Source organism: Hyperolius riggenbachi, chromosome 9 (genome assembly GCF_040937935.1).
Source record: "Hyperolius riggenbachi isolate aHypRig1 chromosome 9, aHypRig1.pri, whole genome shotgun sequence".
Taxonomy (NCBI): domain Eukaryota; kingdom Metazoa; phylum Chordata; class Amphibia; order Anura; family Hyperoliidae; genus Hyperolius; species Hyperolius riggenbachi.
The window spans coordinates 283,880,601-283,891,922 of NC_090654.1; the positions used below are offsets into that span (position 1 = coordinate 283,880,601).

Consider the following 11,322-nt stretch of genomic DNA (forward strand, 5'->3'; position numbering starts at 1 on the left):
AAGGTGCATCTTTTAATTGGAACAGCTACGAGTGCTGTTCGGCAACTCCTCCTCCTCCCTCCCCACAGGCTTAGTGTAATAGAGATGGGAAGTTCGGATCTTTTCAATGATCCGGATGATTCGAATCGGATCATTGAAGAGATCCGGATCTTTGATCCGAATCTCGGATCATTTTACTACCGGAAGCAGCATTCGGGGGTGAAATGAACAGCAGGACAGGTCTGTGGACAGGAGAAGGGGAGGGGGGTGGACACACAGAGAAGGGGAGAAGATGGACAGAGGGCAGGGAGTGGACAGAGATGGGAGGTGGGACGAGCAGAGAGCAGAAATGTTTGCACGTAATACCCACATGCTGCAATCACATGCTTTACATATATTTCACCTATATGTTCATCTGTACACTTTGAAAGAAAAGGTCGCACAGTGAAAGAAAGCATTCCCAGAAGATAAGTGCAGCTGTTTAGTGCCCAGTGCAGGAGGATCAATCACACTGTCTGCAAAGTTACTGAGCTGTGCTGAGCCAAAAGCTTCCCATGTGAAGACTGTGCACAACTACGGAACAGCCAGCCTATAATGGGCAGCACATTGCAGCCAGTATGTGTGCTCTACACACATCTGGCAGTGGCACCGATGTCCCCTCTCTCTCATCTACCTGTCCCTGCAAGGCTGCCTCCCCTCCAACTCAGCGATCCATCCCTGCTCTGCTTCCAAGACCCCGCTGCGAGGGGGCGTGTCGCTCCTAGCCCCGCCCCTTTTGCGATCCGAATCACTCATTTTGATGATTCGGATGATCGACTCATAAAATAGATTCGGATCAAAGATCCGAATCGTTCATGATCCGAACAACACTATAGTGTAATCTTCTACACAGATGTCAGCGTCAAGCAGGCTTACGCTGACCTGACGTCTCTTGAGTGTGGCATGGCGGGAAGAGCGAGGGTAGAGATGCGAGAGATCATGACGGGGAGCTGAGCTCAGCTGACACACATTCCAAGTGTGTAGTTTGAAGTGCGGGGCAGAGGACGAAAGCTGATCAGCCTGCCGTGACTAGGACAGGGGAGAGCCAGCCTCAGAGACAGCAGCGAGAGGAACAGGCTCACCCAAGCTGGTGAGAGGGAAGGAGGAGAGCGAGTGCTGCTGGTGAATTGAAGTCTGAAGAGGGGATGACAGTGGAGAGGATGTGCTGCAGGTGTCTGTAGTGCAGACTGGAGTTGCTGGGAGCAGTGGTTCCACAGAGAGAAAAGAAGCTTGTGTGAGTAACTGCAGTAATGATCTTTTTCTCCCAAATATTCTGGTTTATTTTCTGACAATCATGTCACTTTTATTGAGTATTCTCTATAGTCTGATTCAAATCTGTTATTGTAAAAATGCTCTTAATTTTTTTTTTAAAGAAAACTGACCTGAACACGTTTTTCTTGCATTCTGTGCATCTCCGTGTTCCCACCCCAATGCGTCTCCCACCGTATGTTTCCACATTATGTATTCAGCCTAATGTCCTACTATATTGGTTTTATATATTTATATAGCACTGACCTCTTCTGCAGCACATTACAGAGTACATAGTCATGTCACTGACTGTCCTCAGAGGAGCTCACAATCTAATCCTACCATATTCACAGCGTAATGTCCTATCATATTATTATTATGTATTTATATAGCACTGACATCTCCTGCAGCACATTACAGAGTACATTGCCATGTCACTGACTGTCCTCAGAGGAGCTCACAATCTAATCCTACCATAGTCATAGTCTAATGTCCTACCATAATATTATTATGTATTTATATAGCACTGACATGTTCTGCATCACATTACAGAGTACATAGTCATATCACTGACTGTCCTCAGAGGAGCTCACAATCTAATCCTGTCATAGTCTAATGTCCTACCATATTATTATTATGAATTTATATAGCACTGACATCTCCTGCAGCACATTACAGAGTACATTGCCATGTCACCTACTGTCCTCAGAGGAGCTCACAATCTAATCCTACCATAGTCCTAGTCTAATGTCCTACTATATTATTATTATGTATTTATATAGCACTGACATCTTCTGCAGCACTTTACAGAGTACATAGTCATGTCACTGACTGTCCTCAGAGGAGCTCACAATCTAATCCTACAATATTCACAGTGCAATGTCCTATCATATTATTATTATGTATTTATATAGCACTGACATCTTCTGCAGCACATTACAGAGTACATTGCCATGTCACTGACTGTCCTCAGAGGAGCTCACACTCTATTCCTACTATAGTCATAGTCTAATGTCCTACCATATTACTATTATTATGTATTTATATAGCACTGACATCTCCTGCAGCACATTAGAGTACATAGTCATGTCACTGACTGTCCTCAGAGGGGCTCACAATGTAATCATATCATTCATAACCAGAGTACCTAGCAGAAACATACGCAGGCGGGGGGAAACATACAAACTCCTTGCTGATGTTGGCCTGGCTGGGATTCGAACTGGGGACCCAGCGCTGCTATGCGAGAGTGTTAACCATTACATATATACATTCATACACACAGCATAGCTGTGTCTCTAGGCCCCGCATATGACACTCGCCTCAGGCCCCGCATACTCTAAGGCCGCCTCTGTGTGTATATATCTCCCAACCTTGTGTAAAATCTGTAGTTGATTTCTTCACTGCATGGGTCTATATGAAAAGGGCGCCTGGTGGAGCCCATATATACCAACTTCGGCTACAAAAAAGGAGTCTGGTGTAGCCCATATAAAAACTTCGGCTACAAAAAAACTCCGGTCCGTGTTAATTACTATTCCCCCTCCAGGCCGCCATGGATAGTGGGGGAATGAAATAATTCGGCTTCCAGCACTTGTAGCCCATATAAAAACATAGGCTACAAAAAAATGCAATAATATGGGCTACAAAGGGGCGCCCTACTGTAGCCGAAAACCTTGTAGCCGAAAAAATATGGGCTACAAAGGGGCGCCCTACTGTAGCCGAAAACCTTGTAGCCGAAAAAATATGGGCTACAAAGGGGAGCCCGCTTGTAGCCTATATCAAAACTCGGGCGCCCTTTTCTACACCTTGTAGCCCATATTTCCAGAAATAACATTGAGGTCTATGGTGGCGCCCTTTTCATACAGGCAGCTCGGACGCCCTTTTCAACCGATACCCACTGCATCAGTGGTAACTCTGTATTGTTATACGTTGAATGCTTTTGTACAGCGCCACTGAAGATGCTGGCGCCATATAAATCAATAATTGCTGACTGGCTGCCCCCATCACTCACCCCCAAACTGTCTTCCAAGAAATCAAGTCCTTATCCCAATAGGCAACAGTCATTGTGAGTATATACTCGTCACCAGAGAACTGTCCAGAGAGCTTAAAAAATATTGTAACTTTGAGAGCTGATGACATTTGAGGAACATAACAAAATGGGAAATAAGAAATTACAAATGTTATCCTTATAATACTACCTACTGTCCTGGATCTCCAGGAATCTCTCCTGTAGCCATCTTGGGCAAGCATGCTAAAAGTTATCGTTCTTGAAGAGAGACATCGGCCAACCAGCTTCTAATTACAGCACAAGTACTACCAATTTCATTGCAAAACAAAGAAGAAGTAAAGGGTTATTTTCTTGTTGGCAGAATGTGTTTAGCGAAAAGAAACTCAAATAACAAGTAAATAATACTTTCCTGTTTTCTTACAGGAACTCTTGCAGCAGTTGGCCAAAAAAAGTTGGAAGAACTGGACACCAAAATTACCATTGTGCAACAACAAGTTTTAAAGGAACTCGCTCTGCACACTTCTACAACTGTCAAATAGTGGACTCATGCTGGGGCTTTCACTCCTAGTCTGTCAAACATATTAAACTAAGTGATTTCCTTGCCACAAATCCAACGTGCCAAGCTGTCAGAGGCCACAAAAACAACGAAAGTAAAAACTGGCATTCAAATGTTTAATGATAAATGCAACTCAAAGTAAAGTTTTCAGTTATATATGTAATATGTATTATTATTTAGTACTAGCTGATTGCCCGGCGTTGCCCGGGTATGTATTTGGCTGGTGTTGGCTGCGCCCATTTTTTCTAACCCTAACACACAATTACTCAATGACCAAGTTTGTGAGCTTTGCGGTCTTTGGTATCAATAATTTGCATTGAAATTAAAAAATCTAATTGGCTGTTTGTGGCTCCAGCCCCTTTTCTGAATTCGAACCCCAATGACCAACTGTACCAGGTTTGAGGCCTGTGCCATTAACAGTGCAAGAATAGCAGCAATTAAATATTCCCCTTGAAAAGCAATAGGTGAAGTTTGATTCACTTGTGTAGGCTCCACCCACTTTTTTGAATAGTAATCTCAGTCACCCAGTGACCAACTGTGCAAATTTTGAGAACCCTGCCATTAACAGTGTAAGAATGGCTGCAGTTTACATTTTCCCAGGGAAATTTCTATTTGTCTCCACCCACTGATGACCCAGCGTTGCCTGTGTATGTATTTGACTGGTGTTGGCTCCGCACACTTTCTAACCCTAACGCACAAACACTCAATGACCAAGTTTGTGAGCTTTGGGGTCCTTGGCATCAATAATTTGTATATTCCCATGAAATGAAACAAATCAGATTGGCTGTTTGTGGTTTCACCCCCTCTCCAGCATTTGAACCTTAGTCACTCAATGATCAACTGTAGCAGGTTTGAAGCATCTGCTATTAGCAGTGTAAAAATGGCAGCAATTTAAATATTCCCCTTGAAAATCAACAGGTGAATTTTGATTGGCTATTATAGGCTCCACCCACTTCCCTGAATATTAATCTCAGTCACCCAGTGACCACCTGGGTTCAAATCTCGGCTCTGCCTGTTCAGTAAGCCAGCACCTATTTCAGTAAGGAGTTTCTTGGGCAAGTCTCCTTAACACTGCTACTGCCTACTGAGTGCGCTCTAGTGGCTGCCTCGCAAGCGCTTTGAGTCCGACAAGAGAAAGGTGCTATACAAATACTGCAATTATTATTATCTGGGCAAAGTTTGATAACCCTGCCATTAACAGTGTAAGAATGGCTGCAGTTTATATTTTCCCAGTGAAATTTGGTTTTGGTTCCGCCCACTTTTTGTAACCTGGACACAGTCACTCAATGACCAATTTTGTGAGCTTTGGGGCCCTTGGCATCGATAATTTGTACTTTTCCATGAAATGAAACAAATCTGATTGACTGTTTGTGGCTCTGTCCCCTTTTCTGAATTTGAACCCCAGTGACCCAATGACCAACTGTACCAGGTTTGAGGCTTGTGCCATTAACAGTGCAAGAATGGTAGCAATTTTAATATTCTCCTTGAAAAGCGAAATGTGATTTTTGATTGGCCTTTTTAGGCTCCACCCACTTTTCTGAATATTAATCCCAGTCACCCAGTAACCATCTGTGCAAAGTTTGAGAACCCTGCCATTCATGGCCGGCCTTTGCCCTGAGCGACCGGAGCGGTCGCTCAGGGCGCCAGCTTACAAGGGCGCACAGTATAGTGTCGACGCTCTGCCGCCCGCTCTGCCTCTGTCTCTCCCTGCCATTTGTCTGTAATTAGAATGGGACTACAACAAAATGGCCGCCGATGTCCACAAATGCGGACATCGGCGGCCATTTTCTTGTAGTCCCGCTCCAATTACAGATAGAGAGGAGGCGGGTAGAAGCAGGGAGAGAAGAGTGACGTCGCCGCTGGAAGTCTGCAACGTGGATGACAGGTGAGTAATTCTCCGCCTGCTATCCACAGACACTATCTGGAGGGGGAGCGCAGAAACTGACTGAGCAGAAACTGGGGGCAACTATACTAGCTACATAAGCTGGCGAAACTACTACCTATTCTGGGGGCAACTATACTAGCTACATCTACTGGGGCAACTATACTATGCTTGGTTACTTATACAGAGGGCACCTACACACTGACTTCCTATACTGGGTGCACCTATAGCTGTTTACCTATACAGAAATCACCTACACCTGACTTCCTGTACTGGGGACACCTATGCCTGGTTACCTATACAGAGGGGACCTACACCTGACTTCATATACTGGGGGCACCTATAGCTGGCTACCTATACTGAGGGCACTCTAACCTGGCTACCTATACTGGGGACACCTATGCCTGGTTACCTATAAAGAGGGGACCTACACCTGACTTCATATACTGGGGGAACCTATAGCTGGCTACCTATACTGAGGGCACTCTAACCTGGCTACCTATACTGAGGGCACTTATGCCTGGTTACTTATACAGAGGGGACCTACACCTGACTTCATATACTGGGGGCACCTATAGCTGGCTACCTATACTGAGGGCACGTTTGCCTGGTTACCTATACAGAGGGGACCTACACCTGACTTCCTATACTGAGGCGCCTTTCCCTGGCTACCTATACTGAGGGCACCTACACCTGGCTACCTATACTGGAGGCACCTACACTTGGCTATCTATGGGGGGGGGGGGTACCTACACCTAACTTCCTATACTGGGGGCATCTATGCTTGGCTACCTATACTTAGGACAACTGTGTGTGTAGGATGACGGGGGGGGCGCCAAATTCAGGTTTCGCTCAGGGCGCCGTGAAACCTAAGGCCGGCCCTGCTGCCATTAACAGTGAAGAAAGGCTGCAGTTTACAATTTCCCAGAAAAATCTGTTTTTGACTCCACCCACTTTTTGTAACCTTGACACACAGTCACTCAGTGATCAAGTTTGTGAGCTTTTGGGTTCCTGGCATCAAAATTCTGCTAATGGAAGCAGTTTATGCAGCAAAAAAATCTGATTGGCTGTGTTTGTCTCCGCCCCTTTACTGAATTTGAACCCCAGACACTTAACAACTGACTGTAGCAGGTTTGAGGCCTGTGCCATTAACAGTGTAAGAATGGCTGCAGTCTCAATATTATAATTATATTATAATCTCAATAATCTTGAAAATCAGTAGGTGAATTTTGATTGGCTCTTGTAGGCTCCACCTACTTTTTTGAATATTAATCCCAGTCACCCAGTGATCAACTGTGGGAAGTTTGAGAACCCTGCCATTAACAGTGTAAGAAAAGCTGCAGTTTATATTTTCCAATGTAAAAAGTTAGTTGTTTTTGGCTCCGCCCACTATTTCTAACCTTAACATACAGTCACTCAATGACCAAGTTTATGAGCTTTGGGGTCCTTGGCATAAATAAGTTGCATTTTGCCATTGAAATTAAACAAATCTGATTGGCTGTGTTTGGCCCGCTACCTTCAGAATTTAAACCCCAGTCTCCCAGTGACTGACTGTACCAGATTTGAGGCCTCTGCCATTAAGAGTGTATGAATGGCGCCAATGTAAATATTCCCCTTGAAAATCAAAAGGTAAATTTTGATTGGCTGCTGTAGGCTCCACCCACTTTCCTGAATATTAGTCCCAGTCACCCAGTGGCCAACTGTGTCACGTTTGAGAAACCTGCCAATAAGCGAACGGCTGAAATCAATCTAAGAAATCTGATTGGCTGTTTGTGGCTCCACCCCTTTCGTGAATTTGGACCCCAGCCACCCAATAACTGACTGTATCAGGTTTGAGGCCTCTGCCATTAACAGTGTAAGAATGGTAGCAATGTAAATATTCCCCTTAAAAATCAATAGGTCAATTTTGATTGGCTGTTGTAGGCTCCACCCACATTTCTGAATATTCATCCCAGTCACCCAGTGGCCAATTGTGTCAAGTTTGGGAACCCTGCCATGTTAAAAATTTAGTTGTTGGCACCGGCCACTTTTTCTAACCTTGACATACAGTCACTCAATTATCAAGTTTATCAGCTTTGGGGTCCTTGGTATCAATACTTTGTATATTCCCATTGAAAAATAAACAAATATGGCTGTTTGTGGCTCTGCCCCCTTTCTGAATTTGAACCCTAGTCACCCAGTGACCAACTGTACCAGGTTTGAGGCATTTGCTATTAACAGTATAAGAATGGTAGCAGCTTAAATATTCCCTTTGAAAATCAAAAGGTGAATTTTTATTGGCTTTTGTAGGCTCCACCCACCTTCCAAAATCTTAATCTCATTCACCCAATGACCAACTGTGCAAAGTTTGAGAGCCCTGCCATTAACGGTGTAAGAATAGCTTACATATTTTCCAGTGAAATTTGTTTTTAGCTCCGCCCACGTTTTGTAACCTTGACACACAGTCACCCAGTGACCAAGTTTGTGAGCTTTCAGGTTCCTGGCATCAAAAATGTGTGAATGGAAGCAGTTTATCCACCAAGGAAATCTGATTGACTGTATGTGGCCCCGCCCCTTTAGTGAATTTGGACCCCAGTCACCCAAAGACCGACTGTAGCAAGTTTGAAGCCTCTGCCATTAAAAGTGTAAGAATAGCAGCAGTTTAAATATTGCCCTTGAAAATCAATAGGTGAATTTTGATTGGCTGTTGTAGGCTCCACCCATTTTCTTGAATCTTAATTGCATTCACCCAGTGGCGTAGCTAAGGAGCTGTGGGCCCTGATGCGAGTTTTACATTAGGCCCCCCCAAGCACTCTATATATAACAATTGATACGGCACACCAAAACCTGCCAATGGCAACTACAGTGTCAGAGGTGCAAGAAGGGAATGGGGAGAAGTTCGTTAATGATTACCATTATTCAAAGTATCTATAGAAGTGATTATTATGAGCACAGGACCAATAGAGAGCTAATATTACAGATGAAGGTGGGCCTCTTAGGGCCCCTCTGGCCCAAGGGCCCCGATGCGGTCGCTACCTCTGCACCCCCTATTGCTACGCCCCTGCATTCACCCAGTGACCAACTGTGGCAAGTTTGAGAACCCTGCGATTAACAGTCTAAGAATGGTTGCAGTTTACATTTTCCCATTTAAAATGAATGGCTGAAATTTGATTGGCTGTTTTATGCTCCTCCCACTTTTCCTGGATTCGTAACCTCGGTCACCAAGTGACCAACTGTGCCAGGTGTGGGGACTCTGGCTTGATTACTGTGAGAATGGCAGCCTTTTACATTTTTTCCATTGACTTGAATGGGTGAAATCTGATTTGCTGTTTGTAGCTCCGCCCAGGTGTGCAGGGGGGACGCAAGACCCCCAGAACATATCATCCCAGGTAGTAAGGGATCTGTATACCAAGTTTCGTTCAAATCAGTCAAGCCGTTTTCGAGTGATCACGGCACATACATACACACACACACACACACACACACACACACACACACACACACACATACAGTACATACATACATACACACATCCGATTTTATATATATATATATAGATTTATATTGCGCCGACACCTTCCGCAGCACTGTACAGAGTATATTGTCTTGCCACTTAACTGTCCCTCAGAGGGGCTTACAATCTAATCCCTACCATAGTCATATGTCTAAGTATGTATTGTGTAGTGTAAGAATCATAGTCTAGGGCCAATTTAGGTGGAAGCCAATTAACTTACCAGTATGTTTTTAGGATGTGGTAGAAAACCAGAGTGCCCGGAGGAAACCCACACAGACAGTGCTAACCACTACGCCACCATGCTGCCCGTATGTATAACATTTCCTCTTGAGGCACAATTTTTATATGCATTTCATAAATGGTACATTATATTAAATGAATTATATATTAAATGAATATCTAACAACATTTTATTAATAAAAACAATAAAAAGTTGTCGTTTTTGTAAAACAAAAATCTTTCTGCAACAATTTCTAAATCCTCCTTTATTACTGTGACTTGCAGCTGTCTGTTTGTACTGAGGCAGTCTGAACCACTCCCCTTTTAGTCGCATGGGGATGTGGAGGAGGGAGTGATTGTTCAGTCAGCTGAAACCACACCTCTCTGCTGATCGATTGTTTATCAGCACTGTCAATTCTACTTTGGAGGCGTGGTTTCAAACTGATGGAGAATGATGGAGCGCAAGCAAGCATCTAGAAATTAATTTTAAATAATGTAGTAATACCTTTTTGAAAGTGTCCCTAAACTGGATCTAATCTTATTTTGCTGCCTGAAATAGTTACTTTTTTAAGGCTGGAAATGACAGCTTCTGTCTTGTCAGAACCTTGTCAGGAATATAGTAAACATCACTGATAAGCAAATTACAGCCATAAAAGTTTTTTTGTGGCAAAATACATTTTCTACATATTTCTGAGAGCAGAGGGAGAGAGAAAAGGGTCAATAGTTCATGTATTTTCATTTAGGGACACTTAATAGACTGCAACTGAGCAGAGACAACAAAACATTCAATCTACTTTCTAAATGTTTAAATATAAAATAAAATCCTGGGATGTCTTAAATTCATTTTTAGGAGTAGGAGGAAAAATATAATTGTTTATCTCATCAGTTTATTTTCACCTCGGGTTCACTTTAAAATAACTTTTCAGAACTTTACAACTGGAAAAAGTAACAAACTGTAGGTGAAAAGTACTATCAAAATTATTCCGAGTACTTTCTTGCTTCCTGGTGGCTTTTTATTTACAAGGTGTGGAAAGATCACCTAGAATAAAACTCAGGAGAAAAAAAGTAATAGGGGCCAAAGTGTGGTAGATCAGAAAGACAATTGATCTTCCAGAGCGTGGCCTGCTATCGTAACGCCAGACCTCTTTTCCCGGTCAGTATTACAGTACTGTACTGATTAGTTTGTTTTCATTGCTTTGCCTATCTCATATAATAGATTAACTACCATCATTCACCATCATATTTGTAGTGCACAATAGAGTAGTTTATGCAGGGCATCTTTAGGCCATATTACTCCCAGGGCAAGAGTGTAAAATTGTACCCCCCCACCAGGCTATTTGTGATTGTATTTTGCAGTATGGATTAGCCAGAGGTGGCACTTAGTATTTAGGTGACAGATGTAGTACCCCCCCAGTATAGCTAGTGAGGTATAGTTGCCCCCAATATAGGTATTCAGGTATAAGTGTCCCCAATATAGATTGCCAGGTATAGGTGCCCTCAGTATAGGTGTCCCCAGTATAAGTAGCCAAGTATTAGTGCTCTCAGCATAGGTATCCAAGTATAGGTGCCCCCAGTATAGGTAGTCAGGAATAGGTGTCCCCAGTATAGGTAGCTAGGTATAGGTGCCCCCAGTATAGGTAGCCAGGTATAGGTGCCCCCAGTATAGGTAGCCAGGTATAGGTGCCTCCAGTATAGGTAGCCAGGTATAGGTGCCTCCAGTATAGGTAGCCAGGTATAGGTGCCTCCAGTATAGGTAGACAGGTATAGGTGCCCCCAGTATAGGTATCCAGGTATAGGTGCCCCCAGTATAGATAGTCAGGAATGGATGCCCTCAGTATAGGTAGCCAGGTATAGGTGCCCCCAGTATAGGTAGCTAGGTATAGGTGCCCCCAGTATAGGTA

The 11,322-nt window shown here is 43.6% G+C and overlaps 1 long non-coding RNA gene across 1 annotated transcript; it reads left to right on the forward strand.

Moving 5' to 3' along the window:
- The first annotated feature begins 750 nt into the window (after positions 1–750).
- On the forward strand, positions 751–4,167 carry LOC137532155 (uncharacterized). The gene is made up of 2 exons (XR_011023869.1): positions 751–1,252; positions 3,695–4,167. It is a non-coding gene; the product is annotated as an uncharacterized lncRNA (long non-coding RNA).
- The last annotated feature ends 7,155 nt before the right edge of the window (positions 4,168–11,322 follow it).